Source organism: Mustela nivalis (assembly GCF_964662115.1).
Source record: "Mustela nivalis genome assembly, chromosome: 1".
Lineage (NCBI taxonomy): Eukaryota > Metazoa > Chordata > Mammalia > Carnivora > Mustelidae > Mustela > Mustela nivalis.
In genome coordinates, this window is record NC_139020.1 from 172,569,736 (window position 1) to 172,591,677 (window position 21,942).

The 21,942-nt window shown below is 35.6% G+C and overlaps 1 protein-coding gene across 11 annotated transcripts in view; it reads right to left on the minus strand.

Annotated features, from left to right (window-relative positions):
• Positions 1–21,942, minus strand: part of CNTN4 (contactin 4) — a 930,864-nt gene that overhangs the window by 799,265 nt on the left and 109,657 nt on the right. For 9 of the 11 annotated variants that reach the window (XM_082711573.1, XM_082711566.1, XM_082711564.1 and 6 more), the window contains one exon: positions 1,938–1,978. The exons of the other annotated variants lie outside the window; for them this stretch is intronic. The gene's annotated coding sequence lies outside the window, so the exon portion shown is untranslated. The remainder of the gene's footprint in view (positions 1–1,937; positions 1,979–21,942) is intronic. 11 annotated transcript variants of the gene reach the window in all.

Genomic DNA, 21,942 nt, shown 5'->3' on the forward strand with positions numbered 1-21,942 from the left:
CTAACTTTTTATTTTTTTTTTGATTCACCTACTCGATTAAAATCATATAATAAAATTTCAGAGTAAGAAAAATGGCACAAGATACCTACAGAGTTCCTAACCTGGTTCTTAAAAATCCCCTCTACTGAAAAAGAGAGGTCAGTTCATATCTGCATTTGTAATGTTTGTAATAAAGAGCTTAAAATATTATGTGAATGAATGGGAACACAAGGGAGTATTCAATGCAGAATAAGCCCGATACTCAAACGGATCTTTCACAGTATTTAGATACTTCCAGTATTTTTTTTTAATAAAAAAGAAATGCCTATCTCAAGCAAATATCTAACCTCACAATATAAAAGGTATCTGAACATTATTTAGTTTTTTAAATGACCAAATTAAAAGATATGAAGCCTTATATGTAGACTAAAAATATAATACGTTTATTTGATAACATTTTTTCATCTAAGTAGCTTGGAAGATTCAAGTGAATTATTCAAATCTAGAAAAGAAAACCACCAAGAAAATAGATATTTTAATGTTTTCCAGCCTGTAACCTATCCAGGAAGAGAGAAATCAGATAAAAGATAACCTTGAGCTAACAAGGTCATGAGGAATTCTTTCAAAGTTACTCAATCCTGAGTCTCCATGTCAGGTAGGACAAAAGGACACAGAGGGGAAGCCTGCCTTCTTAGATCTACCCAGACCCCAAAATTTAAGCAAACAAAACCACTGCTGATTAGCCAAAGAATCAATTGTACTTTTCTATTGTCCTATCCCAATAAGTAAATTTATCTTACACTGCAAAATATTAGTTAGTAACAGTTTTACCAATACAAAATTATTCACCTCTAAACTTTAGCTTTTTCAAATATGAAATAAAAATGTTTTAAGGAAGAAGTCATGTAAGAAATCATATATGATTTAGACTACTAAACCATAGAAATAAACTGAGCTTAGGGAAATTGAATTGCTTAATATCCCACAGCTCCTGAAAGCAGTATTTGTCTCAAAACACTTGAGAATCACTGGCCCAAGGCTGTGATGGCCCAACATGGTAGGATACCATCTGCTTTTTTATAAGTTTGTCATCTTTGCTATGGGATTGGGTGGTTCATGTCTGTGTCCATGTATCTATGTGTAAGTTAGTCAGGCACTAATACAGTTAAGACTCAATTTTATATTTATCAATAGTCATTCTTAAATGGTCAGTAATCCTTTTTAAGTCTAAAGATCTTCCCCATAAATTAGTATTTTATATTTATTTGCAACTATAACCAAAATGTAAATTGCTAAAACAACAAATTGATCAATCTCCAGTATGATGTATATATTAAATCAGAAGGAGTAACAGAAAACTTTGTATAAAATATAAAGGTGTTAGCTTGAGAAACAAAAGCTCATTTTGAATTTTTCTAATGAAAACAGAGCCAACTCATCACTAAAAATGACAACATATAAAATAATGTTTAGAGGGGTAAACTGGGTTTAAAAATGCACATGTTGGCAATAACTAGAATTTAACATAACAAAATAAAACTTGTATAAGAAAAACACCAAAGGTTTATAGCCAAATAAATATATCAGGGAAAACTAATAAACACTGTGTGTACTATAATTATTTTCATAATATATTTAAAATAATTAGCTAACTTTCCTACTTTAAAAACTGAATTTTAAAACACTTTGGCAAATGAAGTTTAATAAAAAGATTTTATTTGTAAATGAATTTTTTGGGCTACACATTACATTTAAAATCATCTATTACCTTATAGTTTATCATAAAATCCATTGCTACTGCTTTCTGTATATATTATTTACATAAAAGAGCTAATTATTAATTCTATAATTTAAGGAAATGTGGTCCTTATCAATAGTCATAGTCTTTGTATAATTCGTAAAACAATTTATATGCTACATAACACATACATATTTTTATTTTAAAAAATGGTACATACCCCCAAATATGTTATTCATCTCAACTTCAATTGCTCATCACCTACAAATAAAGAAATGAATTTTAGAATAAAACACAAACCTAGGCTTGTTTTGTGTGTGTGTGTGTGTGTGTGTGCGCGCGCACACACACATGCCTGTTTAATGTAGTCAGTTGCATTCCAGTATTGCTGGTTTTAGAATGAAATATCTCAATGGCGGGGTGCCTAGGTGGCTCAGTTTGTTAAGTGTCCGATACTTGATTTCAGCTCAGGTCTCAATCTGAGGGTCACCGTCATGAGTTCAAGCCCCAGGGTGGGAGCCTACCTCAAAAATAAACAAAACTGAAAAGCTGTCTGAATGGGAAGTCATGAAGTCATCCAGAAAAAGTATCTCAGTGAATTACAGAGGATCTGATTTTATCATCATATTCTTTACACTGTAAGTTACCCTGATGAGTAAGAAAATTGTTGTAAATCTAGTATGAAAGCCTGTAGACTGACCTATATTCAATACCTATAACGAAAGAGATATTACTAGTTCTGCTTAATGTACACATTATAGTAAGCATTTGATTTTCATATGAAAGTTAAAAATGGTCTTCATTTAAAATTAAGAAAAAAATTTCCTAAGATCATAAAGAGCAACAATTAATATTCATTCTTTAAAAACTAAATAAAAACTCACTTCTCACCATTTCTTTAAATTCACTGATGATTCAGATCACAATTCACTTTTGGGAGAAGGGGGTGGGATTATGGACATTGGGGAGGGTATGTGCTTTGGTGAGTGCTGTGAAGTGTGTAAACCTGGTGATTCACAGACCTGTACTCCTGGGGATAAAAATATATGTTTATAAAAAATAAAAAATTATAAAAAAAAAAACCTGAAATCTAAATTTTTTTTAAAGATTTTATTTATTTAATTTTATTTATTTATTTGACAGAGAGAAATCACAAGTAGATGGAGAGGCAGGCAGAGAGAGAGAGAGAGAGAGGGAAGCAGGCTCCCTGCTGAGCAGAGAGCCCGACACGGGACTCGATCCCAGGACCCTGAGATCATGACCTGAGCGGAAGGCAGCGGCTTAACCTACTGAGCCACCCAGGCGCCCTGAAATCTAAATTTTTAAGTCTAGATAAATTGTTCAACAATTATAAAAATTTTATTTGTTTTTTTAAGTAATCTCTACACTGAACATGGGGCTCGAACTTATGACCCCAAGATTAAGAGTCACATGCTCTACTAACTGAGCCAGACATGCACCCCTACAAAATTTTAAATGGTGTGAGGTCTATCCAATATTTAAAAATGCCCCACTTTTCTTACCCTCAAAAATCTAACACTGAACCTTCCTAAATTTAAACTCCAAGAGTTATTGATAATAGTTTGGGCTTAACAAAAATTTGTATTCACATTGTTTTATCTTCAAACGCTCCTTTTGGACCTCCACACCCATGCAGCCAATTGGCTACCTGACAAACTATTTGGATACTCTAAAGGGATGTCAAATTCAATGTCTCTGAGTACAAACACATAATTTCCTATACTGATTCTCCTCCCATTCTAAATGGTCAACTTCCAGTGTTGATAGTGAATGGCACCACCATAATTCACCAGCCAGAGAGGCAGAAGTCCCTCATGCCTTTCTCTCTCACCTCTTGTAAAAGTAATCAGCCACCACTAGGTCTAGACCACTCTACCTCATACAGTTATCTATTACCATCTCTCTTCTACCTACCATTATTTCATATCCGAAACAGCAGAACCTTCTCACTGCGTTTACCCAACCCCTCCCATTTCAACCCTCTGAAGATGCTTCAGTGTCTTCTCATTAGTCATAAAAATGACCAAAGTTTTTAAATTGGTTGACAAATCCATCATCTACCCTTTGCCAAATATTCCCAGTATCTTCCACCTTTCTCTACCTTGCTCTCTGCACTCCAGATACACTGAAGTGTTTTCATTTCTTAAAATCTGTCATGTTCCTTCCTAGTTAATGGTGTTTATACTTATCATTTCATCTGGTATGTTCTCTCCCTTAACTCATTTCTATTCTTAGAACTCAGAACTCTCTCAGAACTTAGAACGGAGAACTTCTCTTAAAACCTAGAACTCTTATAACTATTCTTTCTGTAGATTCCCACTTAAAGTTCACCTTCTAAGAAAAATCTGACACTCTAAGTCATGTCCTCATAATATATTCTCACAGAAGAGTATTTGCTTCTTTAAAGCATTTATAACTGATTGTCTCTGTGACATAACTACATCCCTCACTGTAATGTAAACTAAATGAGGGTAGCATCTATGTTACATCTCTGGTGCCTAGCAGAGAGCCTAACATACAATAAATATTAATGAGTAAAATTAAAATGAGTAAGTGAATTTAAATGATAGTTTGGGGTATCTTTTTTTCTAAATGTTTTATTTATTAATTTGACAGAGGACACAGCAAGAGAGGGAACACAAGCAGGGGGAGTGGGAGAGGAAGGAGCAAGCTCCCCACTGAGCAGAGAGCCCAATGTGGGGTTCAATCCCAGGACTCTGGGATCATGACCTGAGCAGAAGACAGACGCTTAAGAACTAAGCCACCCAGGTGCTCCTGGTGTATCTTTTTTATGTTCCATTTGTACCAAGGCATGGTGATATAAATGGAACATAAAAATGTTGTATTCTTGAGGAAAATATTTAAAATTATTCCGGGGTTCCAAAACAAGGAAGTATGGAGGCCAATAACGATGCTTATAAACTGTTAATTGCTTTCTGAAGCCTGAAACAAAATTATTCCCCACATGTAATTCAATGAATAAAATTTAGAAGTGAAATATGTATAAAATAAAAGTTGTATTTCATGAATCCTTTCCATTTACAATATGCTTTCAGATAAATGTTTGACTTAATGTTCAAAGGAGAACACATATTGAGTATCTAGTGGTATTATCTCCAGTTATCAGATAAAAAAGTAGGGTAAGAGGTTTCATGTTTGGCCTGTGGTTGCATTGCTAATAAGCAGCAGAATAAGACCTCTTATCTCTAACTCTTGTGTACTTCCTACTAAATTACAGAGCCTTGGCAGTGATCCAGATGATGTAAACCAGACAAGTTCTCCCAGTGAGACCATGTTGTAACTCTATGATGATTATGTTACCGCTACACTAAATTTTCATGATAACATATGCAATCTGTACTACTGCATAACTAAGGAAGCACTCACCCCTCAAAACTCAACTCTGCCAACCTGAACTTTCCAAACCCTTCTCCACTGAATTAAGGATTACCTCTGCATCTCCTATTGCAGTTTTTTCTGTTCCATGTTTTATACCCGTTTAGAGCATCTCTGCTTTAACTCAACTGTATGTGCTGGGAGCAAGAGGGCTTTCATATATGTACTCCAGCACCTAAGGTGAGGTGTCTCTCACCATAGTTACTGAAACCCTGGGTGAGGAATGGGTATATGCAATAGTAAATAAATGAATTAGGCCAGGAACAAGCACAGCACTATACAGTCCCGTGACTTGTAAATTATCAATACTTAAAATCTAGTGAGACCACTATATTGAAATCTGGTTCTTAGTCAGCAGAATAACCATTAATCAAAATACATCATGTGTTTATAATAATATGGCAAAGCTCCTCTTACTGACAAGTTAAAGATCAAAGCAAATTGCATCAAGAGGAAACATTATTTTAAGAAGATAGAATGGATCAAACATTTACAAAAAACCTTACAGGCATTAATACAAAAATGAGAAAATGATACACAATAAGATTTATTTACTCAAAATTTTGAGATATCTTTTCAGTATTTACTGTAGCATGTTGAAAAACAGAATGAGATACTCCCTTCCTATTCAGACATTAAGGGTTCTGTATTTGTGACCGCATCAACACTAACTTTTTATTTATTTATTTTTTTTAAGATATTTTAGAGAGAGGAAGAGAGAGAGCAGAGGGAGAAGAAGGGGCAGAGGGAGAAAATTTCCAAGCAGAACCCCATGGAGCATGAAGACTGATGCAGGGCTATATCACATGACCCATGAAATCAGGACCCATGAGACCAGGACCTGAGCCAATACCAAAGTTCAGACACTTAACCAACTGAGCCACCCAGGTACCCTAAAACGAAGTTCCATATTAGTTAGTTTAAAGTAAGCAGCTTTCAGGTTACCTCAGTACACATAATTCATTACACCTCGGTAAATGTATAAATTGATAATGTTGGCATCATTAAATCTCATGCTATTCATAATAATCTTCATTCAAACTCTACTCAAAAGACAAGTGGAATGGAGACAAATAAATCTCTTGTTTCTGAAACATATAGACTTATGGGTCTTCTCAGCCACTTTGTTCTTCTCTTAGTTCTGAGTAAGTTGTAAGACAGCAGATCTTATCAGTATGACAGATAGGCCAAGATAAATGAAAACTCAATTTTTCCAAGCAACTATGGCCTTTTTCCCAAGCAAAAAATAAACTCAGAGCAATACTATTGAAGGCAAATGAATAGATCTTGTCAAAGCTTCAAGCAACAAGGAAGACAAGTATCTGGTCCCCTTTTAGCATAAACTTGAATCATTTCTGACTAAGGCAATACTGGAAATGCAATTGGATGATTCTCTCACAGAGAAAGGTGCCACTGACTAAACAGAAGAAAAGGAAAATAGAGAAAAAAACGACAAGAGTAATATATTCTTTGTTAGGACGACATTCATGAAAAGAACAAGCTTCTTTCGGAGTAATTGATAAAGATTAAATTTCTTTATGACAAATGCAATCAACAATGCATCTGTCTTATGCTCAGGAAAATAATTTTATTTTATAAATTTATTTTATAACTTACTAACTCCAGGTATAATACCCGTTCCCATGAGCTCTGTAAAATAACATTTAATAAATTTTCTTATCAGATATATCAGTATAAATCCCTGTCAAAGATTCCTTGGTCCAGTGTCTGGAATAAAGGCATATTTTTGAGTAGTTCTGTGTAAGGAAAGAAATTCCACAAGCTGATGAAGTTTTTAAGTCTTGGTTGGATGCAAAGAAAAGATCTCTTATAATACCTATGTACTATTGCTTTTCTTGCCAGATGATCAGGTTGTCATTTCAGAATCTAAAAGCTACCTGGAAAATTATCACCTAAAACCAAAGAAAGCTTATTAGATAGCTCACAGAGCAAAGAATCCTATGGAATGGCTGGAACAGTGAAGTGTTGCCAACACTAATTTAATAAGGTGCACTGTCCATGTGATTATCTTTGTTTTTCCACCTGTGTTGTGTATTTCACTTCTTGTTCAAACAGGCCATGGACAATTTTGAGAAAGAAGAATCACTAGGCTCAAATCAGGGAGTCCTAACTCTTCTAGGATCTTTCTTGGAAAAAGCACTTCCCTAGTGAGTTTTTTCATCTATAAAGTTAGAGGGGTGTGCTAGAAGACCTTCAAGTCTATGCATGAGAGAATAACTATGATTTCTAGGATGATTTTATCATACTGCTGCTCCATTAAAAGGTTTATTAGGGAGGTCAGTGGAAACCCATAGAAAATCATCTCCAGATTCTCAACAATTTCCCAAGCCATCTATGCCTGTCCTCAATCACTGGAGATAATCCTCAAATGACATTATCCCAAAGTCAAGTATTTCATGAATTGTACATGCCTAGTTCACAAAAGCTTTCTATATAATAGTCAATGCATATAGCCACGAAAGAATGGAGAATAAAGCAAAAGCTTTTTAATCGACTATTTAAGAGGTTATGGAAAGGTCATGAGGTAAAGTTATGAGGTAGGTTTCCAGTCGAGAATGCCATCTACTGAGAATCAATATTCATATGATTTTATTGAATGAAGAGTCAACAGTGGATTTCAATCCTGGAGCAGTGAAGAATCTGGTATATAAAAATAAAAGCCCATCAATTCTGAGCATCCCTCCAGGGTTTTTGTGGGTATAAGTTTAATAACTGTCATGTCTCAGAAACAGTTCAGTCTAATCCCTATTTAACCTTAAAAATATAATAGTGGACAGATCTCCAGTCATGCATGGATGGTTTGAATGCTTATAACAGGTTCTCCATAACCAACTTCTTAGGATGCAAACAGATCTCTATCAAAAGCTTTCAAACCACCTCAGAAAAAAATAAGACATTTTATAAAAATTATACTATATACCAAAGTGAAGAATCCTACATCTCTTCCTCAATTCTTCTTTTTAATTTCCATTGACAAACCCATGTCATTTAAAACTTGCTAATCCTCTGGCAGGGCTGCTTTGAAGATGTGGAAGGTGATAAGGGCTATGAGAAGGGCTCAATTTTAATTATAAGAGAAAATACAACTGAGAAACAGAATATTTTAACACCTCATGTTGTCCATCTATTGTACTGGCAAAGAGCAAAATATTTACACTGTGTTGGTAAGTACAAGGGATAAAAAAAATTCACATACCCACCATTTTTGGTGGGTGGATCCACTGGTACAAAATCTATAAAGGATTATTTATCAATATTTATGAAAAGTAATAAAGCATTTTTTTTTTTTTTTACTCCTAAATATCTCTGTAAAAATTATATAGTCTAGGGTGCCTGGGTGGTTCAGTCAGTTAAACATCTGCTTTCAGCTCAGGTCATGATCTCAGGGTACTAGAATCGATGGAGTCCAGGATCGATCCAGCTGGCTGCTCAGCGGGGAGTCTGCTTCTCCCTCTCCCTCTGTCTGCCTCTCTCTTTCTCTCTCTGTCAAACGAATAAGTAAAACTTAAAGAAAATTATATAGTCTAGGAATATATAGTCATTGGGGCACTCTTTACTGGGAAGCAATTAAATAATGAAGATTAAATAAAATAATGGCTGTCAAGTATATAGAACAAAAAAGTATAAAAAAAAGTATAGAGTAGTTCATGTGATTTTTATTATTAGATGATATGATTTAATTTGAGACAAGTGTTGCTTTCATTATGTAAAAAGAAAAAAACCCATGTGTGTACTGTACAAATCTATACCTAGAACATAATTATTTAAATGCTCTGGTAAGCCTTGCCAACTAGAGAATTTTCTTTAGAGGAATGTATAATTTATAAATAATCATTTGTATTAATTTCATAGGAAAATTTTGTTTTGAATTAATAAAGTCTAAAAGAGTAGAGAAAAAAACAAAAATCCTTATAATCTTAATCAAAATTAATATAATCCATTAGGACATGATTGAATGAGTTGAAGAGTAGTTTAAATTTTTTTCCAGCATTTTCTTCTCTTTCTGTAACTAAATTACATTCTAGCCATTATCACCCATTCATTTTAGGTGAGTGACAAAAAGAAAAAAAAAAAATGTGAAGTGAAAGCACATTCATTTGACATTAACCCAAAGTAACCAATTTGCTTCTCATGAGCCTTGGCTGTTGCTGAGGTGCATTTGTTAAATTATAGCAGCAATTTTTCCTCAGGAATCTTCTAATTTTGTTCCAATCACTGGAGTCATGTTTATGTATTTCCTTGCACAGATATACTGCTTCCTCAGAGAACTCTTGAGAATAGAAATTCTTTATCAGATGATTGAATATCAAACAGTGAGATGACTAGCCAGTTAGGTTAAAAATATGAAAAGACATTTAAATTTAAACATAAAGGAGATCATCCGAATGACAAATTATGGGCGATGTAGAGCAATGAATTAGGAGAATTTCTTCCCTTCCTTTTATTCTCAGAGCTTCCCCATACCTAAGAACTAAATCTCAGTCAGACTAGCCTGCTGATTAGAGCTGTGCTGTCCAGTAAAGTAGCCACAGTCCAGATGTGAATACTGAGTACTTTGTCATGTAACTAGTAAAAACTGAAAATGTAGTGCAAACGGTCAGTGTAAAGGAGCTCATTCATAACTGTTTTAATATTGGTACTTACTGATCTGAGATCTTGCCCCTCAAAACAAGGCACTGGCCAGCTTGGTATGAAAGGCTTGAGTTTTCAGCTAAGTTAACGGGACAAATCATTTAAAGCCTCTGAGATGTTTTTTTTCTTAGCTATAGAGGGCCCACCTGTATGACCAACAACACTGCTATGAAAATCACTTAAGGTATAGATGAGAACTCTTCAAGCCATATACATTATGACACTTTTCAAGTGGCATTAACATTTAGTTTTATCTCAACCAAGAGCATCTGGAACAATTGTTTGTCATTCATCTAAATTGGAGCAGAAGTACCACACCCTTCCTGCCAATCGCATCGCTGTATACGATAGGCAGCAGCTCATTTGTCCAAACATAAGTCATACCTTGGATTATTCCACAATAATTCTTTTTCAAGGGATGCCTGGGTGGCTCAGTCTGTTAAGCATCTGCCTTCAGCTCAAGTCATGATCCCAGGATCCTGGGATGGAGCATCAGGCTTCCTGCTCAGCAGGGAGACTGCTTCTCTTTCTTTCTCTCTCTGCCCCACCCTACTGCTCTTTCACCTTCCCCCTCAAGTAAGTCAATATTTTTTAAAAATAATTATTTTCAAATCAAGTAAGTAACATATGAATCTCTCAAAAATCCTAACAATTTTAACAGTACCAGAATTAAAAGTAAACAATCTTTAGATTGGAAAACAGATTCAAATTCAATGATGGTGATTTCCTCATAACAATTCTATCATATACTCACATTCATTCATCAAATATTGACAGTGTGCTCTATAATACAGCAAAGTGGACAAGATCACAAGCTTTTGAATTACAGACACTAGAGAGTTAAATTTTGGCCCCATTGAGTGTTTTATGTGGCCCTGCCAACCTTGTAATAGTGGAATCAGTTATTAAGACTAGCAGGATTTTTTGGACAATTAAATGACATATAATTTAAAAAATTAACTCTGAGCACATGGTACTTAATAAATTTTAGCTAAAATGTAATATTTATTATTATTTATTGTTCTAGGCACTGAAGACACTAAAGACACAGGCTCTGCCCTCAAGGCATTATCTACACTATCATCTATGAGCTGTAGCTAAGTAAGTCTAAAGAGTAATTATTTTCCAGTATCCAGGAAGCTATATGGATCTTACAGGCTGTTATCCTAATATTTAGCCCTGTGTAATTACAGTCTTGATCCTCTGAAGGATCCATTCAAGAAGCCTAAGGATTTTTGCAAACTAATATAGAGTTTACCTAATAGGTTTCATTTAATCAGTCTTGTCATACTGAATTTCAGAAAGCTCTTGAGGAAAGAGTGGTTACCTCTTCCAGCAGGCTTAAAGTTAGCCTAAGTACTCTATATCAAATGGATTTCCTCTTAAACCACTTTTTAATAACATACAAAACCACCATCATCACAAACTAACGTAATAATCATTTACCATGACCCTCTGGTTCAGTCAGAGAGGTGAGAGACAAATAATAATAAAACCTCAATACCTTCTTGCACCTTCTAGAAACTTGCCTCAATAAGCTCTTACCATGAGTACCCATCAGCTTTGCCAATTTATTTTCTTCCTACAATAATTCACAGAATAGTAACAGTTTTTAAGGAAAGCCCCTACTGGCCAATTTGGCAAGACCAGAATTCCTCAAAAGTTATAACCAATTGGTAATCATTTATTATGTAGTGGGAGGTAGGGAACAGAATCCAAATGGCCACAGCAGATTTTACCATCTACTATCAGAATGGAATGTCAAGTTCCCTTTGCAGATAACTGTAAATTAATATGGCATGTCAAAAGTTCCATACACTGGAATGACAGATTTCAAATCTACCAATCCAGTCCTATTTAGTAACTATTAATTAGAGGATAGATGATACCATCCTACTTTCAAAAGACTAACAATGATTTTTTTTTAAAGATTTTATTTATTTCTTTGACACAGAGAGAGAGAGATCACAAGTAGGCAGAGCAGCACAGAGAGGGAGGGGGAAGCAGGCTCCCTGCTGAGCAGAGAGCCTGATGCAGGGCTCGATCCCAGGACCCTGGGGATCATGACCTGAGCTGAAGGTGGAGGCTTATCCCACTGAGCCACCCAGGCGCCCCAAACAATGATATTTTTAAGTAGGTCTAAATTCTAGTCATTCCTATCTAATATAAGTTGTTATATATGGTCTTCAAAACACAGATCTAACCAAGTAAATCACTTAATCAAAGCCTCAATGTCCTGGTCTGTAAAATGGAGGTAATTACAGCTACACTGTAGTCATTTTAAAAATATTAGAAGTAATTTATTTAAAGCACTTATCACAAAGTTATTACCACTATTGATGTTGTATTTTATCAGCTAGGGTAGGGGTCTACAAACTTTTCTGTAGAGGGGCAGATGATAAGTATTTTTAGCCTTGCAGGCCATAAAATCTGTATTAGTATAATGCAACTGCTGTCCTAACAGAAAAGCATTCACCAATAATACGTAAACAAATGAGGTGTCTGTGTTCTAATGGAACTGTATCCGTGGATACTGAAATTTGAACATTATGTAGAATTATTATTCTCTTGTTTTGTTTTGTTTTTTTCTCAACCATCTAAAAAAATAAAAACCATCTCAATTTGTGGGCAACATAAAGAACTGGAAAACCTGGGGCACCTGGGTGGCTCAGTGGGTTGGGCCGCTGCCTTCGGCTCGGGTCATGATCTCAGAGTCCTGGGATCGAGTCCCGCATCGGGCTCTCTGCTGAGCAGAGAGCCCGCTTCCCTCTCTCTCTCTCTGCCTGCCTCTCCATCTACTTGTGGTTTCTCTCTGTCAAATAAATAAATAAAATCTTAAAAAAAATAAAAATAAAAAGAACTGGAAAACCAGTTATGACCATCGGGCCATACATCGCCAAGCCCTGGGCTAGAGGACTCTGATCTGAATTTACATAAATTGATTCTATCATTAATTGGCCAGTTAATTTTTAGGAAAAAAATCATTTACAACAAATTGAAAATGCTTCACATGCAAAACCATGTTATTTTCATTAACTTTAAAGTCTGCTGGGACGCCTGGGTGGCTCAGTCATTAAGCATCTGCCTTCAGCTCAAGTCATGATCTCAAGGTCCTGGGATTGAGACCCACGTCAGGATCCCTGCTCAGTGGGGAGCCTGCCTCTCCCTCTGCCCTCCCCCCTGCTTATGTGCATTCTCTCTGTCTCTCTCAAATAAATAAATAAAATCTTTAAAAAGAAAAACTTTAAAGTCTGTTGGATGCTTTTGGAAAAACATAATACAAGGAATCCCTGCTTTCTAAAGTTTGAGCTCCCTACATTAGTTACCTATGAGTAGTTAAGGGCTTTTTTCATAAAAGCAAAAATCCTCTGCAGATTGCTTTTGGTTAGCAAGAACAAGTACTAACGAAGTCTGTATAAAAGCAAAGTAGCATAACTCAAATTTTCAGGAAGTGGGAGATACTCTTCTCTTTGTACTATTTCAGCTTACAAAAGGTTTCATTGGGCCTGTCTATTTTTGGATAGTTGGATAAGCCTCTATTTTGCTTTCACTATTTAAACACCTACCATTATGTAGAAGTTTTAGGGGTATTTCACCTCCAGTGTAAAAAGTTCAACAATGATAGTCCAAAGCAGTGCCAACTAATTTATTTAGCATGCTTGTTAAACATATTGCTTCTTTTCCTTACTAAATTAACTGTGGTCTGTGAAACAAACATGAATCTCACAATACAAGATGCAAACACAATTTCAATAAATAGGTCTTCATTTACTCTTTAATCTCCTTTCTGCCACTGACTTAAAAACAGCTGCCAGGAAGAGATGCAAACACCGTATTTCTCCAGTTACATAATGTTAATTATAATGGAATTACACTACAAATAAAATCTTAATCATGTTGGCCACTCTCCTCTGTGTTCTTATTACTTACTCACAGACTCCCAATCCATTAAATCTGTGCTGCAGTATTAAAACGGGCGGAAATGCAGGCGAGAGAGAAGACGAATTTGGTTTGGTCAAAAGGTCAAGGGATAATAATTTAGTTAAATAACCAAAGTGGGGCATAATCTTTTCATCCTTTTTCTATCTTATGCCTTTAATGCTGGATTATCTGTAAAATGAACAAAGACGGTGACTATCAGGTCAGCTCTGCTGAGAATATCGAGCTGACTGGCACCACCGCTCAAGGATGTGCTGTTGAGGTTCATATCAGTTGCTCTCACGATAGTAACTTAGAGTTTGGAGAAATTTACCAAGGATTCCTTAACTATCCATACTTTATAACCCACCAATTTATTGACTTCTTGAACTTAATTACCATGGAAAGTGAAAACATAGGAATGCAAAGATAAATAAGCCATTGAGGTATACAAATCACAAGACAGGTTTGTTTTCCCAGTCCTGACATCAAGTTAGCACCTGAACAATTAACAAAACAGCAACACAGCCACCGTTGGATATATGTACAGATTGTTAAACATACAGGTAATAACAAAGCATAGATACATACGATAAAGCCAGACTGACTGTGTTCTGCATGCTTCCCCATTTTTGTATTTGTAGGATTATAGATAATTTACCTGCCATTCTAAGTCTGAATTTATCAGTAACAAGCAAATAATGATCAAAGTTACCATAAAGTGTTACAAAGATTAAAAGTTAACATGTGTAAAGTTTTTATATTATCTAACTGAAAGTAAGAGCTATGTAAATGATTAAATAAAGCAGTGCTAAAATACTTATTGACTTAATACTCTATATTACTGTTTTTATAAAATTTGCATTTTGATAGGTCACTACTATATGGCTCTTTTTAGATCTCTGTGAGAAAAAAAAAAAAATCTAAAGAACTTAATAGCCCTATCCATGATAAATGTTTGCCAATGATAAAGGTGAAATGGAAATCTAAGGGTTGTTTGCCTCAAATACCACCAACGTCTGACATAATTAATGAAACAAAATTACAGGGCAATAGGGCACTTAGTTCTAAAGCAGCTAATAATGAAGGAGTCTTTAACCAGCAGTGTAGAAAATTTGACTCTTCCATAATAACCCTGAAAATATGCCACTTCATTAGCTCCTGATCAGTATGTAACAAAAGTCATCATGCTCAGTATGTAACAATGGCTGCTCTCACTCCAGTGCTTTCTTTCTTCCAAATATCCCTATGACCTACTAATTTCAAGTTGTGAGGTCCTCAGAAATAAACTTGACACTATTGTTCACTGGGTTCCATGTAAGACACCATACCACTTTGCTAACATTCATATGGAATGTCAAGATGTAGAAAAGGCAGCCCAAACTTCAACAAGTTTACCATCTATTTGGATAAACAAAATAGAACCTAAACAGGTAAGATGAAAACAGAAACACAAAATCATACATCAAGGAAGAACTACAATAGTAAACATGGGTACAGTTCCTTAGTATCTACAATGTTTTCACCAGTGTGTTATCTCATTCTAAGATAACAAAATGAGATACCTCCATCCCACCCCAGTCCAGGAAGTAATCTCCAAGAAATAAACTGTATCATCTTGGCATTACAGATTACCACACAGAGCCTCAGGAAATTATAAAGAACGTGTTCCAGGCCTTAAAGATGGAGGCAAAGCTGTAGTGCAGAATCCAGATCTTCACACTCCCATCTAAGATTTCAAACGCCAGCATACTCTTCTCTGAAAACAGAGATTTCATAACTTTCCAGAAAGAGGATGTGAGACAGGTCATGATGAGGGGTACCTGGCTGGGTTTTAAGTTTGATCCCCATGTTGGATGGAGAGAGTACTTAAATAAAGGAAACTTGAAAAAGATGAAGTGAGCATGCTCACAGGAGAGGAAGGTCACTGCAAATGGGAAATGGTGTCACCTCAGAAAGGTAAAGAACCAGGTCAATGGTTTTGAATGGAGATTCTGGGGGTGGGGGTGGCTGTGTTGAGAAGAATAGAAAAGTCATTAGCTATTCTTCTACATTTCTTATTGGCTGCCCAGGGTTTTGAAGCAATTGCACTGAGCATCACTAAGCTAAATTTCAACTGTAATACCTTTAATGCCAATCTATCCTGTTATCTCTCTTAAAACTCTGTTATGGCCCATACACTCAATATGATTAACTGGGACCCCTAAACCAACTGCTACCCAAAGCACTTTAGTAAATCTTAACTTATTTAAACACTTATGTTAGAAGTGCTATACTGAAATCTCTTTTACTCCTCCTTATTTTACCTTCACAATAACTACAACTGTCTGTCAGGGATGACAAAGACCCCCTACATAGAAAGACTTGCTAGAAACACTCACAGAACTCAGGATCTAAGCTGTTCTTATGGTTAAGGAATTATTACAACCCTGTATTAGGGATATACAAAAAAATAGTAAGAGGAAAAAAAAAAAAAACCCAGATAGAATCTGTAGGAATCCATATGCAAATCTCTTTATGCTTCCCTCTCCTATGTGGTGGTCAGAGTACACTCTTCTCCCAGCAATGAATATATCGATACACATGTGCAATATATCCATCCAGGGAAAACTATTAGGACTGAGTGCCAGTGTCTATTCATTGAGGGCTGATCCATAGGTTCTCTCTTCCTAGAATCAACAAAATTCCAGATTACAAAAAAGGAAGTGTTGAGCACAAACCACATTATTTGTATTAACACACTAGGCATAGTGAACAACTCATCAATTAGGACATGCTTTCTATCAGTACCAATCAAGGGTCAATCTTGCAAGCACCGCTCTTAGTTTCAGGACTGCTCTTATAACCCTTTGCTACACATGGAGCAGTTATTACTGTACAAAGATCAAGTAACTCAACACAGAGACATTCAGTGACTCCTCTATGATCCTACAAGTTCTAAGTGCCAGTGTGTTTCAGTTTGACAGCTCTTTAAAAATAAACAGAGACAAAGGTCTTGTCAAATGGTTTAGTTTTAAGAAAAATTTCAAGAAACAGGAGTAAAGGTGAGATGGAGAGGACTAGGATGCAGAGAAACGAGGATGGAAAGCTCACCCAAGGGTGTCTTTTATTTATTTATTTATTTAAGATTTTATTTTTAAGTAATCTCAACACCCAATGTGAGGCCTGAACTTACAACCCTATGATCAAGAGTCACATGCTCTACCAACTGAGCCAACCAGGCACCCTCAAGGGTGTTTTATTAATTTGGTTACCACCACGGGCAAGTGGGGATCAATCCCAATGAAGCACAAAGTGAAATGAAATTTAACATTGTCCATTCAAAATAGTGAAGTGGAAAATAGTTATTTACTGATTCTCCATTCCCTATTGGTCAAAGTGCTCAGGAACCATTAGTTTCCAATATTAGAGAAATCCTAGGGAAGAAAGTAAGAAGCCTTCTTGTGATTTTGCAAGAATCACAGGAGTCTAAATTTGTATCTAGACAATGCAAGATATGGCATAAAAGGTGTAATTGCCATCTATATTAGCCCTCCAGCAGTTTAACTTTCTAGGCTATACCTGGGACATCAGGATTGGCTTCTGTCAGGGTCTTTTATAATGGTTTAGAATTTCCTAAGTAGTTTCCAGGGATTAATGAAACAAATAATATGGATGAACATGACAGTTTAGCTACAGTTTTCATTTGGTATAGAAGATGTTAGAGTAAAATTCCATCTCAAAAATTCTAGGTGTAACAGCATTTTTTACAAGGAGCATATTTAAGGCCAGCAGTGGTGTATATATATAAAATTTTGCAAAAGTCTGACTCTGGCTCAGTCAAGTTTCTGTCAAATATCAGGTTTCTATGAAATAACCTGTTAAATATGGATATATATAACTGTGAGAAACATGTCTGTTGATCAAGCCACTGAGGATAGGATTTTATTATGTTATTAAATAAATATGTCATCCCAAGTTAAGACAATAGTATACCAGAGGAAGGAAACATTTTAAGAGGCAGCAGCGAAAACAAAACAAAACAAAAAAATTGAGTAGCTGTATTTGTCCAAAACCAAGTAGTAAAATATAGATCAACTAATTTAAATGGTGTCTTGAGCATGGTGAAAACAACAGCTTCCTGACAGGCAGAAATGAAATGGATACGAAGTATGAAATGAGTTATATGTATGAAAAAAGTTATCACAGAGAAATAAATAGAGGCATGGTATGAATTGGCAAAGCAAATTCCATTAACGTTAAGGTCTATATTTCTCAAAAATGCCATGCTTTATTGGAGAATATTTGATGGTTTAAGACCCTGCTCAAAACAACCATAAAAAAATGTTAAATCAGGCTGAAACGTGAATTATGATTATGAATTCTAAGTAAATAAACAAAGCTGATATAAATTACCTTGTCACAAATTTTAAAAACACCATCATCTTTTATTATATTTTATTTTTGATATACACTACAATTAAAAAATCTTCCAAAGAACTGTGCTTCTAAACACAGAGAGCAGTAGCGTCAAAGCTCTAGGAGAGGTAGTTTAATAAATAATTCAATAGGTACCTGGAGGCTTCTAAGTAATATACAGGAAAATAATACATAGTATGGCCTGGAAGGTTCACTATAACCCAAGTAGCAGATTTTGTCAAAGCTGTGCCAAATAACATTTTTCAGTAACCACTGAAAAAGGCATAAAGAAAAAAAATAAATAAATGAAATGAAGTCCAGTTCACAGACAGAATATTTGACTGGTACATGTACATTTCTAGAAGTCTTCTGTGTCACTGGGATATGAAAATTCAAAATTATCTCAGATGTGCATGTATTTTTGGAGCCCTACAAAAAAAGCATTAAGCTACAGCCAAGATAGATGAAGGACCGAAATTAGGAACTGGTTAAAATATCTATCACCAGCTCTCTTCCTTCAGAGCTACTGTTAACATCAAGCTAGACATATAAAGATTTAACACTCTACCAACTCGCCATCTCTGTGCATTAAGGTATTTATGGAAGATAAAAATCTGCCTCACAGAAATGTGCGGAGCACTAGCTCTCTAGTATCTGCAAGCCCTTTGTAAACCTATGTGGAAGCTGAGCACAAAGTCTTATCATTTCTTTAAACATTTAACACCTTCAGCTCTAGCATTCTCTTTAACAGATGCTCCTCACATCTCACATGTCAAAGCACAGCTTCCTACAATCCCTAAAAATAGAAAACAGGATGACACATTTTGGTCCTGATAAGCAAAATTGAAGTTGCTATAGGACAATCTGATAAGCCAATCCTAGTATGATGAGAAATGGAAGGACCTCATTCATGATAAGAGAATTTAGGGAAGGAAAAGACTAAATTGGGACCAATCCTTCTTTGTTGTACATAAATATCACTCTGCCTTTTATCAAGGGAAAGAGTCCCTTTGGCTTAATACTATAATTATGTTTATCAGAGTATGTAAGGTAAAGAATTGAAGATAAGGTATTTTTAAAATTAGGGGCGCCTGGGTGGCTCAGTTGTTAAGCATCTTTCTTTGGCTCAGGTCATGATCCCAGGATCCTAAATTCAAGCCCCACATCAGGCTCCCTGCTCAGCAGGAAGCCTGCTTTTCCTTCTCCCACTCCTCCTGCTTGTATTGTCTCTCTTGTGGTCTGTTAAATAAGTAAATAAAAATCTTTAAAAAAAAAAAGGAATTTTAAAAATTTAATGTCAAATATCTAAGCCAACTTACATATCCATTAATTTCTACATGGCCATACTAAGGTGTAAAAAAAAAAGTATTAGACTTATGTTTTAGAACAGTTATTACACAGTATATACATGTTCCCCATTTCTTTACTATAAACATACCATACTATTTGATTCTAAAAAGCACTTTTGTAAACTGAATTTATCTGAAACTGGTTGTATCTAAAACCGTGTTATACTTTCAGTTCTTGTACTCTTTTCTCTCCTTGACCTCTCCCTAGAAAGCTGCGATTAAACTGATGGGATCTCCTCCTAACTATAGACACATGCCAACCTCTCTCCTGTCCACATAAATTCTGGACAAGCAATTCCATCTCCTTATAATTTTATCCTCCTCGATCTTCACATGACTGTTTTTCTCATCTTGAGAAACTCAGCTGAAATGTTCTCTTCTAAAACTGGCATTCCCACAATACACTAATTAGATTTTACTGACACTGTCAGCCCTTTTAACCCATTCTTCCTTCCTACCCAATCACAACATTGATTATTATCACCATATCTCTTTGTTATGGTCACATTTTTTTCCCAATTTGTTTTCATGTTTCCATGGGTTATGGGTCTCCCCTATAAACCTTAAGCTCCCTGAGTGGATTATCTACATTCAATTCATTTACCATTCTCTTTCTACACCTAACATCTACTAGGCGTTCAAATATTTAATCAAGGACTATGTACATGTGTCTATCTTGAGATCCAGATTAGGAAAAAAGATAATGACTCCAAGAGAACCTATTCTTTATGCACCAGTGTATTTTCCAAATTTTCTAAAGCAAACACCTATTTCTTGTGAAATCAAGAAAATTATCCCCTTTTCTGAGGGTGGTTTTCCCTTTATAATGCTTTTCTTGGGGCTTTGATTTTCTGATATAGTCCAGGTATTTGAGTCAAAGGCAGTCATTTACTGCTTGGTCATAAGAATGTACATATTAGTCTTCTATGAAGATGTTCCCATCAGTGAAGAAGAGACTGAACTGTCCGGTAGTCCTGTTAGTTGTTATGACCTTCAAAGCTTACTCAAGGAAAAATAGGAGTTAAAAAATTGACAGTTTACAAAAGATTAGACCCAACAGCATGAAATCACTTCTAGAGGTGCAGGCAATCAATCTTTTTCTTAAATGGTATCAACCACAAAGTCCATAGTGGAACAAGATTAACTTGCTTGGAACTAGACCAACCCTCAAGGCCAGAAAGGTGACAAGAGAAGGAGCTTAGTCAGAAAACACACTGCCTCCAAGTACGGTAACAAATAAAGGGCAAGTTTTTCCTAATACAGACAAGAAGGAAGTCAAAAGAGCGTTGGTGAAGCATGGGGATGAAGAATGATGTCACAGAAAAGCCCAGGAGCATTCATCAAAATCCCAGAAGCAGACTAAATTCCAGCGTCTGAACTTCTACCCTCGAAACAGAAACTTTAAGAAGTCAGGCAAAGTCTTAATCCTACACCTATGGGTCCAAGTGCCTATAATATAAAAGTCTACTTATTTAAACAAAGTCACAAAGGCCAGACAAGCAATAAACATAAAAGATACATGAGCTATAGAGTAGCTCTGTCAAATCTGCTGTGAAAGGGAAAGAGCTGCTCAAGAAAAGCAGCTGATGTGTACCTGTAATTTAAGGGTTTGATCTTGTCATTAAAATGGATCAAAAGTAAACACTGTAAAATATTAACATCTCCAAGGAGGTTAAGAATACACAGATGGGATATGGCTTATCTTGTACAGCACTATATATAATATTTATATCATTTTTTTACGAATTAAAATGCTAAGAGACTATTTTCCTTTATGCAAAATTTCCTCTTTTCAACTGACCACAAAAGTTCGTTACTATTTAATAAGATTCTTAGATAATATTTAACTCTACTGGAGAGTATACAGACTGAATTTATTTATTATGTACCTACTGGAAGGCAATATAAGTCCCTCCCCTTGGGTAGACATGCTACCTTACCTAAGGCTTTGACAGTTCACAGGATCATGGATTCATTTCATGTGATTGTTCTCTTGGGCAATATGTCTTTTTTGAGAGGAAAGCTTTTATTTTGTCAATTTTGACTTTAAGATTTATACTCTAATATCAACTAATAATGTCAAAATTTGGTCATTTATAATGTCCCTCTCCTTCTATTTAAGACACTGCCTGTTTACTACCATTACTACTCTTTGAAAGGAAAAAGAAAGATGGGAGAAGTTTTCATTGCCTCTTTCAGGTGCACCTGAGTGACTTAGTTAGGCCTCTGCCTTCAGCTCAGGTCATGATCTCTGGGTCCTGGGAAAGAGCCCTGGGTCTGCCTTCCTGCTCAGTGGGGAGTCTGCTTCTCCTGCTCCCTCTGCCCCCACCCTATTTGTGTGCTCTCCTGCTCTCAAATAAAATAAACCTTTAAAAATAAATAAATAAAAAGCACAAAAACTCAGCATTAAACAAATAGAACGCTGAACAACTGATCATGGCTTGACCACCATGACAATACCATTTAGGACTTGCCACTATAATCTACTCA